The following is a 23,093-nucleotide window of genomic DNA, read 5'->3' on the forward strand; positions in this document are numbered from 1 at the left end:
TTGGGAAAATCCCCTGGAGAAGGGAATGGCAACCCACTCCAGTATTCTTGCCTGGAGAATCCCATGTACAGAGAAGCCTGGTGAGCCCCAGTCCATGGGCTTCCAAAGAGTCTGACACGACTGAGCAGCTAACACACACACATCCCCTCCCTCTTGGATTTCCCTCCCATCCCACCCATTTAGGTCACGACAGAGCATCAGGCTGAGCTCCCTGAGCTATACAGCAGCTTCCCACCGGCTATCTATTTTATGCTCGATAGTGTACATATGTTAATCTCAATCTACCAATTCATCCCATCCCTTTTACGCTACGCTGTGTCCACTTGTCTGTCCTTTATGTCTGTGTCTCTATTGCTGCCCTGCAAATAGGTTTATCTCTACCATTTTCCTATATTCCATGTGAACAAAACAAAAATCAACTTTAAGAAACCAAAAGAGAAGTAGGATGAGAAGGAAAACATAACGTATGCGTTGCATTATGAAGCATATAATGTCCCTTCAATCTCTTTTCTTACAAGATGTCCTTGAATAGTTGCATTGAATTTTTCTTTAAAACTAACTCTGTTTTCCACACTGAGAAATAATTTAAACTTTTAGGATACACTTTCATGATTTGACTGCTTTCATTCAGAAAATTCTCTCAATAATACATCTTTCAAAAAGAATCAGGTTTGTTAATAATCTAGTGAGTAAGAAAATATTTAAATATGACTTTATGTTCTCTCATAAGCTTTACAGTATGCCATGATTTTGTGTGCTACAGTTTTGAGTTTTCAAAAACTCCTGATTCATTCATTTAAATTATTCTGAAATATTTGTAAACCCTGAAGCTACGTCATACAGTCAATCTTATAGATTGCTTTCTGACCAAACAGTATGAACTAGGTATTTGCTATTTTTAAAAATAGATTGAATTTACTAGGTGGTAGATTTCCATTAGGAAATAGAATGAATCATTTTCCGAAGGGCCTCAGGTTTTTGTTTTTTTTTTCACTTTTTGACAGACAAATGACCTTAAAGTATGGTCTTCTTTCTGTTGTGTCTGTCATTTTGACAACCTCATCTGTTTGTATTGCATTCATCCATAGGTCTACTAAGTTATACATGCTCCTGTTACAAATAGTTATTAAGAGTGTACTGTTGCAAGTACAGGCGAAACAATTGTGAACAAGACGGATGTAGCCCCCCCTGGCTTCCCAGATGGCTCAGTGGTAAAGAATCTATCTGTCAATGCAGAAGTTGTAGGTTCAGTCCCTGGAAGATCCCCTGGAGAAGGAAATGGCAGCTCACTCTAGTATTCTTGCCTAGAGAATTCCATAGACAGAGGAGTCTAGCAGGATATAGTCTTCGGGGTTGCAAAAAGTTGGACAGGACTGAGCACACAGACAGACAGACAGCCCTACCCCAATGGAGCTTATAGTCTCTTGTCTTTAGCTATTATGCAAATGACTGCTTAATTTAAAATATCACAAATGTCATGACGAAAAAGTAAAGATATGACTGAGAGTGTATTATTATGAGAATACAGATTAACTTGGTTGGCGGTGGAAATGGCACTTTATGAAGGATTCTTTCAGTCCAGAAATTAGCTTAAATTTGGCAGGTATACTGTTGCCAAGTATAGTTACTTTGTGACAGCACTGTCACTTTTTGGTCACACTGGTTCCAGTCCTCTGCTGTTTGACTCTCCACTAATTAAGTACAAAATTAATTCCTTATTTTCTGACTCAAAAAAATCCGAAGATAAAGCACACAACTAAAACGTGCAAGTGTCAGTCTCTCAGTGGTGTCTGACTCTGTGACACCAGGGACTGTAGCCCACCAGGCTCCTCTGTCCACGGGATTTCCCAGGCAAGAATACTGGAATGTGTAGTCATTCCCTTCTCCAGGGGATCGTCCTGACCCAGGGCTCAAACCCAGGTCTCCTGCATTGCAGGCAGATTCTTTACTGTCTGAGCCACCAGGGAAGCCCAAAGTACACAATTATTAAATGTTAATCAATTCTTGAAAGATAGTATCTTGTGACTTTATGAAAATCATATTTCTTCATTCTTTAGGGGGAAACAGTGGGGTAAAATAGATGCTAAAATTTGATATAGTTCTGAGTTTTGTAACAATCAAATAATTTATATATTTCCTTATCGAAAAAACATTATTCTTGCAAGTTTTGTTTGATGCCTTTTAGGGGCAAATCATGGAGAAGGCAATGGAAACCCACTCCTGTACTCTTGCTTGGAGAACCCCATGGACAGAGGAGCCTGGTAGGCTACAGTCCATGGGGTCGCTAAGAGTCGGACACAACTGAGCGACTTCAATTTCACTTTTCACTTTCATGCATTGGAGAAGGAAATGGCAACCCATTCCATTGTTCTTGCCTGGAGAATCCCAGGGACCGGGGAGCCTGGTGGGCTGCCATCTATAGGGTCGCACGGGGTTGGACATGACTGAAGCAACTTAGCAGCAGCAGCAGCAGGGACAAATCATACTGCAAGTGCAATTGTTACTTAATTTGCTTAATTTTATTGATCTAATTGTATAACTACATTGCTTATCTATGGAACTATATAGTTAACATTGCTTAGCTGCAAATAACGGAGAAGGCAATGGCACCCCACTCTAGTGCTCTTGCCTAGAAAATCACATTGGATAGAGGAGCCTAGTGCGCTTCAGTCCACGGGGTCACTAAGAGTCGGACACAACTGAGCGACTTCACTTTGACTTTTCACTTTCATGCATTGGAGAAGGCATTGGCAACCCACTCCAGTGTTCTTGCCTAGAGAGTCCCAGGGACGGGGGAGCCTGGTGGGCTCTCATCTATGGGGTCGCACAGAGTCAGACACAACTGAAATGACTTAGCAGCAGCAGCAGCAGCTACAAATGATTTAATGAATAAATATGTGAAAGTAAGCTTCTATTTTATAGACAGTATAGAACTCATGAACGTTTTTTTCTTTACTTTCATTACTTAGCAATTTCTATAGATTTATATCTGATAATGCACAGACTTGCTATACCTTCTCTGGAAGTTAAAAACTATGACAAAACTTGAGTGTCATTGCTGAGATGCTCCTAGGTGAGTTTTAAGTTGGTTTTAATGAGATTTCAACCATCATGCTCATTTTATAGTGGCATTTCACTTATAAAAACATGAAACAAAAAGTAATCACAGTTTTGAAAACCCCAATTTAGAAATTTATTTTGGAAGTCTTAAAGTTGCATTATCTTTATTTTGTGCATTGCCTGATTTAAGAATAACTAGCTAAACATTTTTTAAGAAAACAGGTTAGTCATTTATTGGTTTTCTTGGACTGCAATAATCAAATATTATAGACTAAATGTTTTAAGCAAAATTTATTTTTCACTAGTTCCAGAAAGTGGAAGTCCAAGATCAAGATTCCCACAGGATTGGTGTCTTTTAAGAACTCTCCCCTTGGGTTGCCAGACAGCTGCCTTCTTACGGGTGACCTGCCTTTGCTATATGTGTATGGGGAGAGAGAGAGTGAACTTTCTGGTATTTCTTCTTTTATTTTTTTAAAATTTTTTAAATTATATTTTATTAAAAATTTTTTTATTATTATTTTTTTTACTTTACAATATTGTATCAGCTCTGCCATACATCAACATGAATCTCCCACGGGTATACACGTGTTCCCCATCCTGAACCCCCTTCCCACATCCCTCCCCACACCATCCCTCTGGGTCATCCCAGTGCACCAGCCCCAAGCTTCCTGTATCCTGCATCGAACCTGGACTGGCAATTCATTTCTTATATGATATTATACATGTTTTAATGCCATTCTCCCAAATCATCCCCCCGCCCGCCCTCTCCCACAGAGTCCAAAAGACTGTTCTATACATCTGTGTCTCTTTTGCTATCTCACATACAGGGTTGTCATTACCATCTTTCTAAATTCCGTATTATATATGTGTTAGTATACGGTATTGGTGTTTTTCTTTCTGGCTTACTTCACTCTGTATGATAGGCTCCAGTTTCATCCACCTCATTAGAACTGATTCAAATGTATTCTTTTTAATGGCTGAGTAATACTCCATTATGTGTATGTACCACAGTTTTCTTATCCATTCATCTGCTGATGGACATCTAGGTTGCTTCCATGTCCTGGCTATTTTAAAGAGACTAGTCCTATTGGATCAAGGCCTCAGTCTTATAACCTCATTTAACCTTATTTATTCCTTATGAGTCTCCATTTCCAAATATATCCAAACTGAAGGGTTAAGCCTTCAATATATTAATTGAGGTGGGGAAATGCTAGCATTCAGTCAATAACGGTCATGAAAATGTCCATTTGGTTTAACTCCAAAATCAATAATGTATTGCTTTACTTAACAAGAATGAACCAACCTCTGATTCACAAAGTTCAGGCTTTCATCAGGCCATAGGAATAAACAGAAATAATTTCATGTTCAAGGGATTATATAAAAATGATACAAATTCAGTTTCAAAGTCAAATATTGATAATCTCACCTTGTTAACAGGACTCATAAAAAGATATTTTGGTATCTTTGGTGCAATGTTCAGTGCATTAGGGATTGTTTTTAATGCAGGTATAATGAATGATGTGCTACCAATGAGTCCTATTATTTTATTTACATCACTCATTCTATTGCTGTTGTTCAGTCTCTCAGTTGTGTTTGACTCTTTGTGACCCCATGGACTGAAGCACGCCAGGGTTTTCTGTTCTTTACCATCTCCCAGAGCTTGCTCAAACTCATGTCCATTGAGTCGGTAATGCTGTCCAACCATCTCGCCCTCTGTTGTCCCCTTCTCCTCCTGTCTTTAATCTTTCCCAGCACCTGGGTCTTTTCTAATGAGTTGGTTCTTTATATCAGGTGGCCAAAATATTGGAGCTTCAGCATCAGTCAGTCCTTCCAATGAATAGTCAGGGTTGATTTCCTCTAGGATTGACTGTTTGATCTCCTTGCAGTCCAAGAGACTCTCAAAAGTTTTCTCCAACACCACCGTTCAAAAGCATCAATTCTTTGGTGCTCAGCCTTCTTTATGGTCTAACTCTCACATCCATACATGACTATTGGAAAAAAACATAGCTTTGACTAGACAGATCTTTATTGGCAAAGTAATGTCTCTGCTTTTTAATATGCTGTCTAGGTTGGTCATATCTCTTCTTCCAAGGAGAAAGCGTTTTAATTTCATGGCTGCAGTCACCATCTGCAGTGATTTTGGAGATGAAGAAAATAAAGTCTGTCACTGTTTCCATTATTTCCCTATTTATTTGCCAAAATGATGGGACCAGATGCCATGATCTTACTTTTCTGAATGTTGAGTTTTAAGCCAACTTTTTCACTGTCCTCTTTCACTGTCATCAAGAGGCTCTTTATTTCCTCTTCACTTTCTGCCTTAAGTGTGGTGTCATCTGCATATCTGAAGTTATTGATATTTCTCCTGGCAATCTTGATTCCAGCTTGTGCTTCATCCAGTCCAGCATTTTGCATGATGTATTCTGAATATAAGTTAAATAAGCAGGGTGAAAAAATACAGCCCTCACATACTCCTTTCCCAATTTGGAACCAGTCCATTGTTCCATGTCCAGTTCTAACTCTTCTTGACCTGCATACAGGTTTCTCAGGCAGGTCAGGTGGTCTGGTATTCCCATCTCTTGAATAATTTTCCACAGTTTATTGTGATCCACACAGTCAAAGGCTTTAGTGTGCTCAATGAAGCAGAACTAGATGTTTTTCTGGAACTTTCTTGCTTTTTCTATGATCCCACGAATGTTGGCAATTTGATATCTGGTTCCTCTGCCTTTTCTAAATCCAGCTTGAACATCTGGAAGTTCTTGGTTCACATACTGTTGAAGCCTAGCTTGGAGAATTTTGAGCATTACTTTGCTAGCATGTGAAATGAGTGCAACTGGGCAGTAGTTTGAACATTCTTTGGCACTGCCTTTCTTTGAGATTGGAATGAAAACTGACCTTTTCCAATCTTGTGGCTACTGCTGATTTTTTCCAAATTTGTTGGCATATTGAATGCAGAACTTTCACAGCATCATCTTTCAGGATTTGAAAGAGCTCAGCTGGAATTCCATCATCTCCACTAGCTTTGTTATAGTGATGTTTCCTAAGGCCCACTTGACTTCGCACTCCAGGATGTCTGGATCTAGGTGAGCGATCACACCATTGTGGTTATCTGGGTCATTAAGATCTGTTTTCTATAGTTCTTGTGTGTATTCTTGCCACCTCTTCTTAATATCTTCTGCTTCTGTTAGGTCCCTACCATTTCTGTCCTTTATTGAGCCCATCTTTGCTTGAAATGTTCCCTTGGTATCTCTAATTTATCTTGAAAAGATCTCTAGTCTTTCCCATTCTACTGTTTTCCTCTATTTCTTTGCATTGATCACTGAGGAAGGCTTTCTTATCTCTCCTTGCTATTCTTTGAAACTCTGCATTCAAATGGGTATATCTTTCCTTTTCTCCTTTGTCTCTCACTTCTCTTCTTTTCTCAGGTATTTATAAGGCCTCCTCAGACAACCATTTTGCCTTTCTGCTTTTCTTTTTCTTGGGGATGGTTTTGATCACTGCCTCCTGTGCAGTGTTATGAACCTCCATCCATAGTTCTTCAGGCACTCTATCAGATCTAATCCCTTGAATCTATTTGTCACTTTCACTGTATAACTGTAAGGGATTTAATTTTGGTCGTACCTGAATGGCCTAGTAGTTTTCCCTACTTTCTTCAATTAAGTCTCAATTTTGCAATAAGGAGTTCATGATCTGAGCCACAGTCAGCTCCCAGTCTTGTTTTTGCTGACTGTATAGGACTTCTCCATCTTCAGCTGCAAAGAAAAAAATGTCTGATTTTGGTATTGACCATACCGTGAAGTCCATGTGCAGAGTTGGTCTCATGTTGTTGGAAGAGGGTGTTTGCTATGAGTAGTGCATTCTCTTGACAAAACTCTGTTAGCCTTTGTACTGCTTCATTTTGTACTCCAGGGCCAAACTTGCCTGTTACTCCAGGTATCTCTTGACTTCCTACTTTTGCATTCTAGTCTCCTATGATGAAAAGGACATCTTTTTTTTTTTTTTTTTGGCGTTAGTTCTAGTAGTTCTTATAGGTCCTCATAGAAATGTTCAGTTTCAGCTTCTTCTGCATTAGTGGTTGGGGCATAGACTTGGATTACTGTGATACTGAATGGTTTGCCTTGGAAACAGATAGAGATCATTCTGTCATTTTTGAGATTGCACCCAAATACTGCATTACTCTGTAGGAAGTGCAAAAAGAGCAGCACTGTATAAAAAAATTAGCATTTCCTAAATGAAGTAACGACTGAAGCAATTTATAGATACAGCAAAAGAAGACTTGTTATGTGAAGAATATAAGATTTGGGTATGAATTAACTTCCTAATCATTTCAGCTTTTGCTTTCATTAGAGTGCTATCATAGTCCTCATATGATACAGTACTAAGGATAGATACCTCAAAGAGTGAGAACTTGGATGTCCAAACATGAAAGACAAATACAAGTCTGAAAAATAGTGCCCTTGGAGAAACTAGAACTACAAAGAGATGCTTTCCAAAGTTAAAATTTCTGTGGTGAAATAAGCACCTCATTCTCATGAAAATGATAACTTCTTAGAATGGATACCAAAAAAATAGCAACTGGATACAGCTGGATTGCTGCCTGGTTTTTAGTGCAAGAGTTCTAATGTTTTTCAACTGAGAGACCAGTTGTCCTTAAGTTTTACAGAGAAAGACCCTTCAGCTCTGGTGGACCCCTCACCCATTTATCTATTTTTTGCATTCTCTGTAGGCTTCTCAGGTGGCACGTGTGGTAAAGAACCTGCCTTCCAATTCAGGAGATGTAAAAGATGTGAGCTTGATCCCTGAGTTGGGAAGATTCCCTGGAGAATGGCATGGCAACCCACTCCGGTATTCTTACCTGAGAATCCCATGGGCAGAGGAGCCTGGCAGATTACAGTCCATAGTGTCGCAAAGAGTCGAATACGACTGAAGCAACTTGGCGCACACACACGTGCTTCCCAGGTGGTTCTAGTGGTAAAGAACCCGTCTGCCAATGCAGGAGATGTAGGAGATGTGGGTTCAATCTCTGAGTTGGGAAGGTCCCTTTGAGGAGGGCATGGCAACCCACTCCAATATTCTTGCCTAGAGAATCCCATGGACAGAGGAGCCTGGTGGGCTACGGTCCATGGGGTCACAAAGAGTTGGACACCACTGAAGTGTCTTAGCACACATGCATGCACATTCTCTGTGTAGCTCTGTTCTGTAACTGAATATACAGAAGGGAGAGTATGAATATACAATAGGGAGAGTCATATAACTCCCCTAGGAAAGGGGGCGTGAGAAAAGATAAAAGGGAAGCCAAGGAGAAAGCCGCCTGACAAGTAGATCATCAGTCAGGGCCCTGCTCCCTGGGATTTCACAGCGCATGTTAGCACAGGACCAGATTAGCTAAGTGGATAATTTAGGTATCAAAGGGACATAATTCAAGAGGATGAAGTGGTTAAAGTCAAATTTTAAAAATGAGACATTTGTTTGCTATTATTTTCTAATATATTAGAAAATATTCAAAGGTAAAAAATTTTATTTATTTATTTATTTTTTTTGCTGATACCCATTATGAGGTGCTTCCATGACCTGGATTGCTAGTCTGATAAAACTTTAGTGACAGAGACAGTGTCAACATTTTTAGTTTGTTTATTAAACAGTGTCAGTTAAGTAGATCTGGAAAAAGAGAGCTGCAGAGCAGTTACTAGCGATTTGATCCAACATTCAAATATCAGTTCTTACAGTAAGAAATAAAATTCTAAACTGTAATTATTAACCAAAGTATACATTATAAGAATGTTATTACATAATGAAAAAGTGCCTCATCTTTCCTGCAAAAAAAGTCATAAAAACAAATAAACTGAATAAAGCACAGTCTTAAAAAATATTCACTAGTATGCTAGCATGTCATTTAACATAATTTATTTTAAATTTTAGAGTGGTTAGCCTGAATATAGGAATGTTAAAACGTTTGTAAGAAACTCAATAGGAAAGATGAAACTCATGAAGCCATACAAACATATTGCAGCCTCCTTCACCATGCCTGTCACATAATGGTTTCCTTGTAAAGATTTGTTGACACATTGCTTGGCTTGAAGATGTAATAGTACAGCATAAAATTTTTATAAGGTGCTTTCTAAATACCTTTCATTTATCTTCCAAATGTAACTTTCACTATATCCTGGGACTGATTTTGCCCTTTATTGTGTTATGACTAATAGACACAAACTTGAGTTATTAGCTTTGCTTTGCTTTCTATATTTCCTTTTAAATCTTTATGAGGAATAGCACAGGAAGTGTAATGTTTACATTTCCCATCCTCTCAGTTCATCTTATGTTAAAAGAGGATTGAAGAAGTTTCATGAAGTGTGCCTTAGCTCAGAGCCAGAACTGGTATTCAGAATTTTGCTGGGGATGAGAGACAGGTCAAAGCTAGGGGAGACAAATGAGAAAGGAGGAAATCAGGAGATCCATATGAAGAAAGCTCTGGCTCTGGAGACAGAAAGTGTGGGTTGGGGTCCTCATTCTACCGCTTAAGCTAAATGAGTCTCAGGTTCTTCATTCCTGAAGAGGGGCTGCTAGTGAGTGTGATGGTTAGAGACAATATGTTTCGGTTCTGGACTACAGTAGGAGCACAAAAATGTTATTCTTCCTAAAGATCTTTGATGTAAAAATATAATAATAGATATCATCCAGGAAAAACTTTCTTTGGGCTTCCCTGGTAGCTCATTTGGTAAAGAATCCACCTGCAATACAGGAGACCTGGGTTTGATCCCTGGGTTGGGATGATCTCCTGGAGAAGGGAAAGGCTACCCACTCCAATATTCTGGCCTGGAGAATTCAATGGACAGAGGAGCCTGGTGGGCTATACAGTCTATGGGGCTGCAAAGAATCGGACACAACTGAGCGTCTTTCACTTTTCACTTTCAGGAAATATTGAAATGCTGGGTAGGTCGAAGTCTAAACACCTCTTCCGAAGCCCCTGCATGGGTGCTAAGTTGCTTCCGTTGTATCCCACTCTGTGTGACCCTCTGGACTGCAGTCTGCCAGGCTCCTTTGCCCATAGGATTCTCCAGGCAAGAATACTGGAGTGGGTTGCCATTTCCTCCTCCAGGAGATCTTCCCGACCCAGGGATCAAACCCTCATCTCCTGTGTCTCCTGTATTGGCAGGTGGGTTCTTTACCACTAGTGCCACCTGGGAAGCCCCTCCGCAAGTCCATCCATGAGCAAATTGCAGTGGTTCTGAGGAAAGCTGAGAACTGTTGAAATCTTGGGCTTCAAGGCTATCATGGAGAGCTATTCTCCCACAGGTTCTAGGAAACTGGCCAGGGAACTGTTGCCCTCTGAGTCCCCTGACTGAGGCCCAGATTCAAACGGAATGGTTCTCTGTGACCTGTGACACTAACACCTACCCGATGATTCTTATCAAGTTTAGCAAGTCACTGTCTCCTTCTGGCTCCTGAGTTGGGAGCAGTTCAAACCCCCTGGACACTGTAATCTTCATTTCTGTGTGGGGGTGGGGAGCTCTGAGTACAAAAGGGAAAGGCAGACTCCTATCCCTCTAGCACGCTTACTCTTCCGGCCCCACCATTGCTAGCTTCCTCCAGCTCGGCACACCCCTCCTCCTCTGCTGATTCTTCAGACCTTCTGAGTCTGGCAAAGGGACTCATGAAAGATTCTCATTGCTGATACCCTAAATCCCACCTCTGACTATCCTCTTCCTCTCTACAACTGGAACTTTTACTTGAAACATGGAAAATAGGTTAGGACCCTTACTAATGGGGGAGAAGCCCACATTCCACTTTCAGCAGGTATATGTGATGCTTCTTCCACATCAGTTCAGTTCAGAATATCTGGCAAAATTGTTTGGTGGTGAAGCTGGAGCTCACTCATAGGCAGCGTGCTCTGGAGTCTCTGTTCTCATTTTCATACCACACCACTTTCCTCCAGCTAGGGTGGGTTAGAGGGGATGGGGGGTGAGGAGTGGGGGATAAAAAGTGGGCTAAAGTTGAATAGAGTCCTTAACAGCCTAACCAAGGAATTCTAATCTTACCATGTAGCAGTCTGAAGTCAGAGAGATGAAACAAAGTAATATTTGAGGAAAATTAATCTGATGGCAGAACCCAGGATTTAATAGAAAAGGAAGATATTAAAAGCCTGAGAGAAAGTCTAGGAGGTATTACATTAATCTCAGTGTGACAGGATGCAAATGCAACCTGGGAGGTAATATTGGAAATTAAAAGGAACCAATGGATATGAGCTGGGAAGCTTTGACTGATTAGAGTGGAAAGTAAAAATAATAATTCTAAGACTCGATAATAAAGGGAACTACTTAAAGAAAAATAAATAAACAATAGCAAAAAAAAATTGGTAACTAAGAAGTTCTGGTTAAGAAATTATTTAATCTGAACCTAAATTTTATATTCCTCAATTTAAACTTCTTGTGTTATCTTCAGCATAAACATTGCTGTTCAAATCCCCATTAATGGTTTCCACTTTAAGCTAAATGATCCTGATATTACTGTTTTTCTCATTCCCTCATTTCCCCATTAAGTATCCATGTAGGCTTATTATTGGACAGAATTAACATGCTGTACTCTCTGCCACCTCTCTGTCAGGAGAAGCACAAGAAAGGATTCTGGAGATAAAAATGATTGTTCTCCTTAACTGAACTCTTATTATGTACCTACTTCTATGCTGAACCTCTTATATATATAATCCATTTAATGCCCACAACAATATTATGAGATAGCCACTATATTTTACAAGAGAGAAGGCTTAGGCTTAGAGGAGTATAGCAATGTTCTCAAGGTCAAAGAGCCAAAAATGACAAATCAGTAGTATATCCCCTCGCTTCTCCAGAGCCCATACTGTCCTATTAGCCACTATTGATACTGAAATATGATAACTGATTCTAAATTCATTTGGAAAAGATTCTTCTCACTGAAAGGAAAAAATCAGGAAACATCTGACAGTCTTTTTTAATATAATGATCTATTTATTGCATTCAAAAGATTAAGATCATGGCATCTAGTCCCATCACTTCACGGCAAATAGATGGGGAAAAAGTGGAAACAGTGACAGACTTTATTTTCTTGGGCTCAAAAATCACTGTAGATGTGACTACAGCCACAAAATTAAAAGACACTTGATCCTTGAAAGGAAAGCTATGATAAACCTAGACAGCGAATTAAGAAGCAGAGACATCACTTTGCTGACAAAGGTCCACCTAGTCAAACCTACGGTTTTTCCAGTAGTCATGTACAGATGTGAGCGTTGGACCATAAAAAGGCTGAGTGCTGACGAACTGACGCTTTTGAACTGTGGTGTTGGTGAAGACTCCTGGAGAGTCCCTTGGACAGCAAGGAGATCCGACCAGTCAATCCTAAGGGAAATCAGTCCTGAATATTCATCGGAAGGACTGATGCTGAAGCTGAAACACCAATACTTTGGCCACCTAATGCAAAGACCTGACTCATTAGAAGAGACCGTGATGCTGGGAAAAATTGAGACCAGGAGGAGAAGGGGGCGACAGGATGAGATGGTTGGATGGTATCACCGACTCAATGGATGTGGGTTTGAGCAAACTCAGGAGATAGTTAAGGACAGGGGAACCTGGCATGCAGCAGTCCACGAGGTTGCAAAGAGTTGGGCATGACTAGCAACTGAATAACAATTGATTGCTATAGTTTACCTGTCAAATAAGGATGTTGGTGTGATTTTGTTGCAGACGTGAGAAGGACTATTAACACACATTAATGCTCTAGAATGCAGATATATTTCCTATGAAAGAAAATTTGATATAATTTGGAAAATCTTGAATCTCTCCAATAATTCACATTTTTAGTCCAGATGTAAAGATAGTTTCAAGGTATAAGCTCATGAACAGAATGTCAGGGTATGACCTACCCCATGAAGAGGTCTGACTATAGAAAGCAATTCCTATATGCTCAAAAGGAAGTTTAAAAAGGGCCATGAAAATCAGAAATCAGAGTGTATAGAGGTCCGTAATTTAAGGACATTATCTCCAAAGTATGGAGATTGCTTATGTTGATGATTTTCCTATTATCATTAATCAACTCTTCATTTGAAAAACCTACACAAGAGAATTGTTGGAAGAGTAGGTATTCACATTTAATTTCTTCTAAAACATCTTCTGTAGTTTCAAACACATTTTTCAAAGCTGACATTCAAAGTCCCTACTACTTTGCAATAACCGTAACAACAGGCTTATGAAGATCCTAAGTGGCACTTATTCAGTGGAGTAATTGGAAGCTGCAATGGTTATGCAAATAAATGTCCCTCTGAGGGAAGAATGAGAGATTTGCCTTGAAATTGCAGCTGTGAAAAGCTGCTGCTAAATGGAGAAGAGACCAGAAGACAGAGAATGGGAATTAAGGTAGAAATAACTAACAGAGATATCTGTAATAAGTGAGCTGTAATGCAATGGTGCTCACGGTGGATAGTCAAGTCTTTATGTATGTAGTAAGTACCAATCTCAAGCTGTAAAATAAAGTGAAGATGAAGTGTATTTTTGTTTTTCCATATAGTGCCTTTTAGTTTCCTTTATTATGAACTCTTTAATTTCATTTGTTCTGACCAAGACAGACCATGGTCCTGCTGCTGCTGCTAAGTCGCTCCTATGCCTTGGCAAAAAAAGCATTTCAGATGCCATGTCTTGAAATCCTCACATTCACTGAGCCATCAGTTTTTCACTTCCTACCTCATTAATGATTATGAACATTTTTTTTATGTTTATGCTTTGATATTTGTTAACACTCTCTTACAAGTGATTTTCAAATAAGCAAAAACACCTTCAAGGAAAAGTTTGGTTCATTTGCAAGGCAGAGTCTGTGGATTTCCTTTTGCTGGTCCTCTTTGCACTTTCAGTGGAACAAACAGTGCAATTTTTATCCTTTCCGTTTTTAGAGCTGCAGCTGTAAAAGTAATTAATGGCTAAAGAAACTCTAACACATCCTGCAGAAGGCCATTCTGCATTCAGCATAAGCTGTGGAACCAGGGCCTCTGCATGCTAGTAGCCCTCGAGAGCATATCCTGGTGAATGCTGAAGGACTCCTATCTTAACCTTGGAATCTGCAAAGCACCCCAATTTATTTTGGCCACTGATACCCAAGGAAAAACTTGTATTAACAGGTGTTTTCATTGCAGTTTCAGTTGATGATTTTGCTGCATGTAAAAATATTTTTTAATCTCTGAAAGTAGATAGTGATGACCTCAGACTTTCTTTGCATTATTAGCTAAGAAATGAGGATAGTCACACATTTTATAAAAGGATATGCATTTCCTTCCCCGTGATTATTTTTCTTCTCCTTTTTTGTCTCCACTTTTTTCTTTTTGTCTACCTTCCTTCCAAATGCACTTGTGCCAAACATGCCTGCGGTTAAGTAATTTCAGACATAATGAGGAAACGGATCATGTGTGCCACCTGCATAGTCAATGGACCTGAGGTGGGATTGCAACCAGATGAGCTGGCTTCCTGGCCTGGCAAGGCTCTTATACCTGTGACTTTGAGTAAATTGCTTCACCCTCTAGATTCTCAATTTTCTGATTCCTAAAAAAAGATTAACAATACCTGCCTGGTTTTCTTCTCAGTGTCCTTGACAAATAATGAATGTGAAAGTGCTTTATAAACTGTGTCTTTACAAACACAGGGAATAATGGTGTTGTTTTGGGGGGCTGTGTCATGAGGCATGTGCATGTGGGATCTTAGTTCCCTGAAATGAAAGTGAAAGTTGCTCATTTGTGTCTGACTCTTTGCCACCCCATGGACTATACGGTCCATGGAATTCTCTAGGCCAGAATACTGGAGTGGGTAGCCTTTCCCTTCTCCAGAGGACTTACCCAACCCAGGGATCAAACCCAGGTCTCCCGCATTGCAGGCAAATTCTTCACCAGCTGACCCACCAGGGAAGCCCTTAGTTCCCTGACTAGGAATCAAAACACGTGTCCCTTGCAGTAGAAACGGGGAGTCTTAACAACTGTATTTTGACAGAACAAGACTCTCCACAAACTGGTGAGAGAGAGGTGTCAGTCTGGGATTCCTTTCTTCCATCTTATTGACTCATCTAATAACACTGAGGCAAGAATCGCCTGCTAAGCAGGAGACACAGGTTTGATCCCTGTGTCGAGAAGAACCCCTGGAGAAGGAAATGGCAACCCACTCCAGTATTCTTGCCAGGAAATTCCCATGGATAGAAGAGCCTGATCAGCTATAGTCCATGGGGTCGCAAAGAGTCAGTCAGGACTTAGCAACTAACAAAAGATTTTATGCCCCATTTTCCCTGGTGATGGGAGAGCTCACATTTACCAAGTACAGAGGAGGAAGATGAGCTTCTGAACTCCTTATTTCTACCCCTGAGCTAAGACAAGCTGCATCTCCAGAAGAGGGGGTTACTGATCTAAGAACCTTCTGCCTCAGCTTTGCTGCTACTCCTCTGAATTGCTCAGTGAAGCGATGTGAATTTGTTAGGACTGTCGCTCCACCCTTGGGAGAACGCCCAGGGGATGTGGACTGCCCCCAGGCAGCCCACAGGAAGCTGGACCAGAAACTGCAGAGTCACTGTGCACCCAAACGCCAGCACGCAGACCTCTTCTCCACTAGGCACATCTGCAGTGGGCTCTCTTGCAAATGTCCAACTGCTCGACATTTGAGAAAGATGGGGATATGTTTTGTTCGTCTTTAATTCACCATTGTAAGAAGATAAGCTAACATTTACCCAATGAGAATTAGATAAAATTGGAAGAATTATGACTAAACTATAGACCCAGGGCCTAAAATTATTCTGACCGTGGCCAAATAAAAACATTAAAAACTGAAAATAGCATTGAAGCTATTTGCAAAGATCCATTTGAAAGGCTTATTTTCCCCCTCTCTTACTCAGATTTGACTGTGAAGTATTGAAGAACCCTTTTAAAATGCATCTGCTAAACTGTAAGTAACAATATTCTCTTCACAGAAGTGTCTTTATCGATATCTACTATATTGATAGTAGCTCAGCTGGTAAAGAATACACCTACAATGCAGGAGACCCTGATTCAATTCCTGGGTCAGGAAGTTCCTCTGGAGAAGGGATAGGTTACCCATTCCAGTATTCATGGGCTTCCCTGGTGGCTCAGTCAGTAAAGAATCTGCCTGCAATGCAGGGGACCTGGGTTCAGTCCTTGGATTGGGAAGATTCCCTGGAGGAGGGCAAGGCAACTCACTCCAATATTCTTGCCTGGAGAATCCCCAGGGACAGAAGAGCCTGGCAGGCTACAGTCCATGAGGTCACAAAGAGTCAGACACGACTGAGCAACTGAGCACATATTAAAAGTTAAACTTGAGAAGTTTCAAAAATATTTATTTACTCAAAATTAACAAAAATAAGTGCACTACTCATTACCATCAGAGCACTGATACTATCATATGTCACATAGCTACTGAAAATCTCAATTGTACATTCATGAGGAAATGAAAGTGAGAAAGGAAAATGATTTCTTTGTATTTGCTTTCTGATAACTGCTTTGAGTACTTACATGTTGGTTTTCCTAAAAAAAAATCAAAAACAAATAAGGAACTACAATGTATTCTTTTGTTTTTAAAGAAACAAAATAATTTTTACAAATTCTATTGAAGTATAGTTGATTTGTAATATTATATTAGTTTTAAGTGTACAACATAGTGATACAATGTTTTTATAGATTACACTCCACTTAAAGTTACTACAAAATAATGGCTATATTTCCCTGTGGTATACAATATATCCTTGTTATTCATATATTTTATAAATTGTTACTGTTGTTCAGTAACTCTTTGAGACTCTATGAACTGCAACATGCCAAACTTCCCTATGCTTCATTGTCTCCCAGAGTTTGCTCAGACTCATGTCCATTGTGTGATGATGCCATCCAACCATCTCATCCTCTGTCACCAGTACTGTGTATTTCTTAATCTCATACCCCTTTCTTGTCCCTCCTTCCCTCTCTCCACTGGTAACCACTAGTTTGTTCTCAATATCTGTCTGTTTCTGTTTTGATACATAGATTCGTTCTACTTTTATATTCCACACATAGGGTATTTTTTTATCTAACTTATTTTACTAAGTGTAGTATACTCTAGGTTCATCCACATTGTTGCAAATGGCAGAAGTTCACTCTTTTTTATGACTGAGTAATCATTATATATATATTGTATATCACATCTTCTTTATCCATTTATCTGTCAATGAACATCTAGGTTGCTTCCAACTCTCGGCTATTGTAAATATTACTGCAGTGAACACTGGGGTGCGTGTATCTCTTTGAACTGTTTTCATTTTCTTTGGAAATATACTCAGTGGTGGAATTGCTGGTATGGTAGTTTGATTCTTAGTGTTTTGAGGGACCTCCACACTGTTTTCCATAGTGGCTGCACAAATTTACATTTGTGCCAGTAGAGTACCGAGTTTCCCTTTTATCCATCCTCACCAGCATTTCTTATTTGTAGACTTTTTGATGATAGACAGCCATTTTAACAGGTGTGAGGTGATATCTCATTGTGGTTTTGATTTGCATTACTCTGATGATTAGCAACATTGAACATCTTTTCATGTGTTTGTTGGCCTTCTGTTTGTCTTCTCTAGAATAATGTCTATCCAGATATTCTGCCCATTTCTAAACTGGATTGTTTGGAGTGTTTTTATATTGACTATGTGAGATGTTTAAGGGCTTCCCAGGTGGCACTAGTGGTAAAGAACCCACTTGCCAATATAGGTAGATGTAAGATACGTGGGTTCAATCCCTAGGTTGGGAATATCCCCTGGAGTAGGAAATGGCAACCCACTCCAGTATTCTTGCCTGGAGAATCCCATGGATGGAGGAGCCTGGTGGGCTGCTGTCCCTAGGGTCACAAAGAGTCAGACATGACTGAAGTGCCTTAGCGTGCATGAGATGTTTATGTATTTTGTTCTTTCTTTTCTGTTTTTAAAATTATGTAAATATGATAACACATTTACAGGAGACTTGGACAATACAAAACAAAGTTGCATATAGTTCCACTATATATTGCAATCTTTTTTTTAAGTAGATAAATTAAGATTTTTATTTGAAGTTTCAAAAATTAATGGAATGAATGGACAGAAAAGTAGAAGGATGTGATAAACCTGAAAAGCACCATGAACCAATTCAGCATAACTAAGATTTATAAAATTTTCATACAACAGCAGGACGCAACTTCTTCTATTCAAGTTCCCATAGACTATAAACTAGGAGACACTGGAGCATATCCAGTGACATAAAATAAGGTGTAAAATTTTCATGGTCTACATATATTGAAAATCATACAGAGTCTATTCTCTTATCACTGTGGAATTATGTTAGAAATCAATATCAAAAGATATTTGAAAATAACCTACATATTTTCAAGTACAATGTGACATTTACTAAGAAAATCTTTGCCTTAGTCATTGAAAGCCTCAATAAAGTGAAAAGACTGAAAAAAACACAGAGGGTGATTGCAGAGAAGAAAGCATTTAAGTGAGAAATTAATATCAAAATGAGAAATTAATATGAAAGATACTTTCAAAATCCCATGTATTTGGAAATTAAATGTTCACTTTTAAATGATGGGTGTATCTAAGGAGCCATAGCAAGGAAATTTAGAAAATATTTGTAACAGAATAAAAATGAAAAGAGAATTTTTCAGAATTTGTTGCATGCAGCTGAAGCTGATCAGTGCAACTAAATACAGTATGGAATCTTGAATAAGGTATGAAAAGAGATGTTTATGTATTTTGAATACTGACCCCCTATTAGTCAATATCATTTGCAAATATTTTCTCCCATTCAGTATGTTGTCTTCTCATTTTGTTAATGATTTTTTTTTGCTGTGCAAAAGCTTTTAACTTTACTAGATCCTATTTATTTACTTTTGCTTTTTTTTGCCTTAGTAGACATATCCCCCAAAATAATGCTATGATGTATGTCAAAGAATGTTCCACTTTTGAAACAACTTTGGTTTCTTCTGGAAGATTTATGGTATCTGGTCTTACATTTAGGTTTTTAGTCCATTTTGAGTTTATTTTTGTATATGCTGTGAGAAAATGTTCTAATTTCATTCATTCACATGTTGCTGTCCAGTTTTCCCAGGAGAACCTACTGAAGAAAGTGTCTTTTCTCCATTGTATATATTTTTTCTTTTTTTGTCATAGATTAATTGACCGTAGGTTCATGGGTTTGTTTCTGGGCTTTCTCCTGTTCCATTGATCTATAGTTTGTTTTTGTGCCAATGTAATACTGTTTTGATTACTGTAGCTTTGTAGTATAGTCTGAGTCAGGAAGCATGATACCTCTACCTTTGTTCTTTTTTCTCAAGAAAGAAATAGAATAATTTTTAAACTTAGTTTCATTGACCTTAAAAAGTATTTTGCATTGTTAAGACTGTTGTCAATGAGTTTGAAGCTCTATTCTGCCACAAACTGACTGAGTGATGTTGGACAGGCTATTTAAGCTTCCCAGACACAGTGTTCTTATTTGTCAAATGAAAATGGTAAAAATATATCTACCTGTTGGGGTTTGTGGTAATGAAAAAATGACTTTTTCTTTCTCTTTCTCTCTCTCTCTCTCTCTCTATATATATATATATATATGTATGTATGTATATTCATTACAATTCTCCAGACAGACAGAAAGAGAGAGAGGGATAATATATATTTTACTTTAAAGAACTGGCTCCTGTGATTATAGAGGCTGTCAAGTCCCTGCAGGGTGGACCATACGGTTAGATATTCAGGGAAAAATCAATGTCACAAAACTGTCCAAAAATGATCAGACTGCATGCAGACCCAAGAAAGAATCAGTGTTACAGTTCAGGTCCAAAGGCCACCTGCTGACTGATTTCCCTTTTGCTCAGGGAGGTCAGTCTTTTGTTATAATTAGGACTTCAACTGGTTGGATGAGACCCACTCACACTGATGGAGGGAAATCTGCTCAAAGTCCACAAATTTAAGCACTAACCTCATTCTAACAACCCCTAGCAGAAATATCCAGAATGTCTGATGACATATGTAGGCACTGTGGCCCAGTCAAGTTGACACATAAAATTAACCATTAAAATATATAAGGAACTCAAACCATTTCTAGTATATGCAAGCTTTCAAGAAATGTTAATTATTATATATTGTTAGTATTGGATTGAATACTATATTGGATTGAACAAGGGTTGGGAAGAGTCCCTGGAGGAGTCCCTGGGTTGGGAAGAGTCCCTGGAGGAGGGCATGGCAATCCACTCCAGTATTCTTGCCTAGAGAATCCCATGGACAGAGGAGCCTGATGGGCTACAGTCCATAGGGTCACAAAGAGCCAGACACAACTGAAGTGACTTAGCACGCATGCAGTATAGGTCAACTTGGTTTTTCATACATAAAATAGTTCTTATTTTTGTGTCAGCTTACAAGAGCATTCAGACAAATCAATGTAAAAAAATAAATGTAGCTCGAAAGTAGATCTTAATATATATAGTGATATGATGTGGTTAAAAATCACAAATGATTGTGGAAGTTGAGTCAATTATTCAGTAGATGGCATTAATAAAAGTTGCTTAATTATTCGTCTAAAAATCACTTTATATCACCCAAATTCAAAATTAATTCCAATAGGATTTAAGAATGAAATGCTAAAAAAGTTACACAAAAATTCAAGAGATAATCTATAGATTTATTTATGAAGTGAAGTGAAAGTTGCTCAGTTTTGTCAGACTCTTTGCGACCCCATGGACTGTATAGTCCATGGAATTCTCCAGGCCAGAATACTGGAGTGGGTAGCCTTTCCCTTCTCCAGGGGATCTTCCCAACCCAGGGATAAAACCCGGTCTCCTGCATTGCAGGTGGATTCTTTAGCAACTGAGCCACAAGGGAAGCTCAGATTTATTTATAAAAGTCTTGGGCTGCCATCTGTGGGGTCGCACAGAGTCAGACACAACTGAAGCAACTTAGCAGCAGCAGCAGCATGGTTTTTCCTGTGGTCATGTATGGATGTGAGAGTTGGACTGTGAAGAAGGCTGAGTGCCGAAGAATTGATGCTTTTGAACTGTGGTGTTGGAGAAGACTCTTGAGAGTCCCTTGGACTGCAAGGAGATCCAACCAGTCCATTCTGAAGGAGATCAGCCCTGGGATTTCTTTGGAGGGAATGATGCTAAAGCTGAAACTCCAGTACTTTGGCCACCTCATGCGAAGGGTGACTCATTGGAAAAGACTCTGATGCTGGGAGGGATTGGGGGCAGGAGGAGAAGGGGACGACAGAGGATGAGATGGCTGGATGGCATCACTGACTCGATGGACGTGAGTCTAAGTGAACTCCGGGAGTTGGTGATGGACAGGGAGGCCTGGCGTGCTGTGATTCACGGGGTCGCAAAGAGTTGGACACGACTGAGCGACTGATCTGATCCGATCTGATCTGATAAATAAATGGGCTTCCCTAGTGGCTCAGTTGGTAAAGAATCTGTCTGCAACATAGGAGAACCAGGTTCGATTCCTGGGTTGGGAAGATCCTCTGGAGAAGGAAATAGCAACCCACTCCAGTACTCTTGACTGGAGAATTCCACGGACAGAGGAATCATGGAATCCCAAAAAGTAGGAAATAAATAAAAACTAAATAAATAAATATTTAGTTTATCTCTGGGTAGGAAGGAATTTCTTAGCTTAGAAATTATTAGAAAAGTTACAAAACATCAATATATTGATTACATTAAAATTACTATTGTTAAAATAGCGAATCCTCACAAATATGAATATAACAAACAACATATGTACAACACAGTGAGCTTTTACAAATTGCTAAGAGTGCTCTAAGACCCCAGTAGAAAACATGCCAAAAGTATCATACAGATCTCTCAGCTTCCTTTCATTCCAGAAGGATGAAAGCACTACATGTTATTTATTATACTGAAAATGTATGTAGTATTCACACGAATGTGAAGTTAAAGAAAAAAATTACAGTCAGCTTGGATCTCCCAATCACCTGAACTTCAATAGAGGGTTGATTTCACAGACAGTTATGAAAATTGTTCAGTTGGAGAAGAAAACCTCTTTGTTTACCCTGCATTTGTACCTTATAAAAATCAAACTTGATTAGATGGTTCAGTAACACTGGCTGGATGAAAGAAATTGATTTATAGGTGTGCATTTTGGAGAATATTTGTAACATTGATAAATAAAAAGGAGATGTTTTCCTAGACTTTGTATTGTTCTAACTCACAGGAAATAAGTGGTTTAATTTAATTCTCTTTCCCCCTGCTTTTGGTGAGATTTTATAGTCCCATCAGCTGTGGTTCTTTTGAGGACAGTGATCCCATGACTGATGATGACTTACTGTCTATGCCGTGCCTCTCACAAGTTCAACACACACCCCTATGTCTCAACACCACATATAAGAACAATTGTCTTGGAGGGATTCATTGGTAGTTTTTCAAAGGTATTTGAAGAGAAAGCCAAATTCTTGTTGCTCCCTTCCCCTACCATTTCCAGAAGTGTCATCACACAGGTTGACTCTTACCTCTGGTTGCCCCAGACCAGGATAAAAGGTCTGGCTTGACTCATGGAGACTGGCTTTGGCTACACGGCGAAAGAGCCAAGCTCTAATCCTGATGATTTCATAAGAGCCTTCTGGGTGGTCTCATGGAAGGAATACTCAGCCAGGAGTCGGGAAATCGGAGATCTGCTCCTGGTTCAGTTTTGAGGGCAAGTAGCTGGGCCAGCTTTGCTGGACTCTAGTGGGGCTTGTGGGCCTCCTGCCTTCCCATTTCAGTGCTCCTTAAAAAAGCAAAGCCTTTGAATTCACACATCACTTGGCTTCAATCTCTATCACTCATGAAATGCAATCATTAGATTTACCTCTCTGTATCTCACTCTTCTCATTTATAAAGTGGAGAAGCTAACTACATCATGTGACTTAAGTGAAAACCAAATGAATTAATATACATAGGATTGTACCATATAGATAGAGCATTATGCTTGGCATACAACAATCTCAATAAGTGAACTCCACTGCTTTTCCTCTTAGAGCTGATCTCACCATCTTG

Source organism: Bos mutus, chromosome 9 (assembly GCF_027580195.1).
Source record: "Bos mutus isolate GX-2022 chromosome 9, NWIPB_WYAK_1.1, whole genome shotgun sequence".
Lineage (NCBI taxonomy): Eukaryota > Metazoa > Chordata > Mammalia > Artiodactyla > Bovidae > Bos > Bos mutus.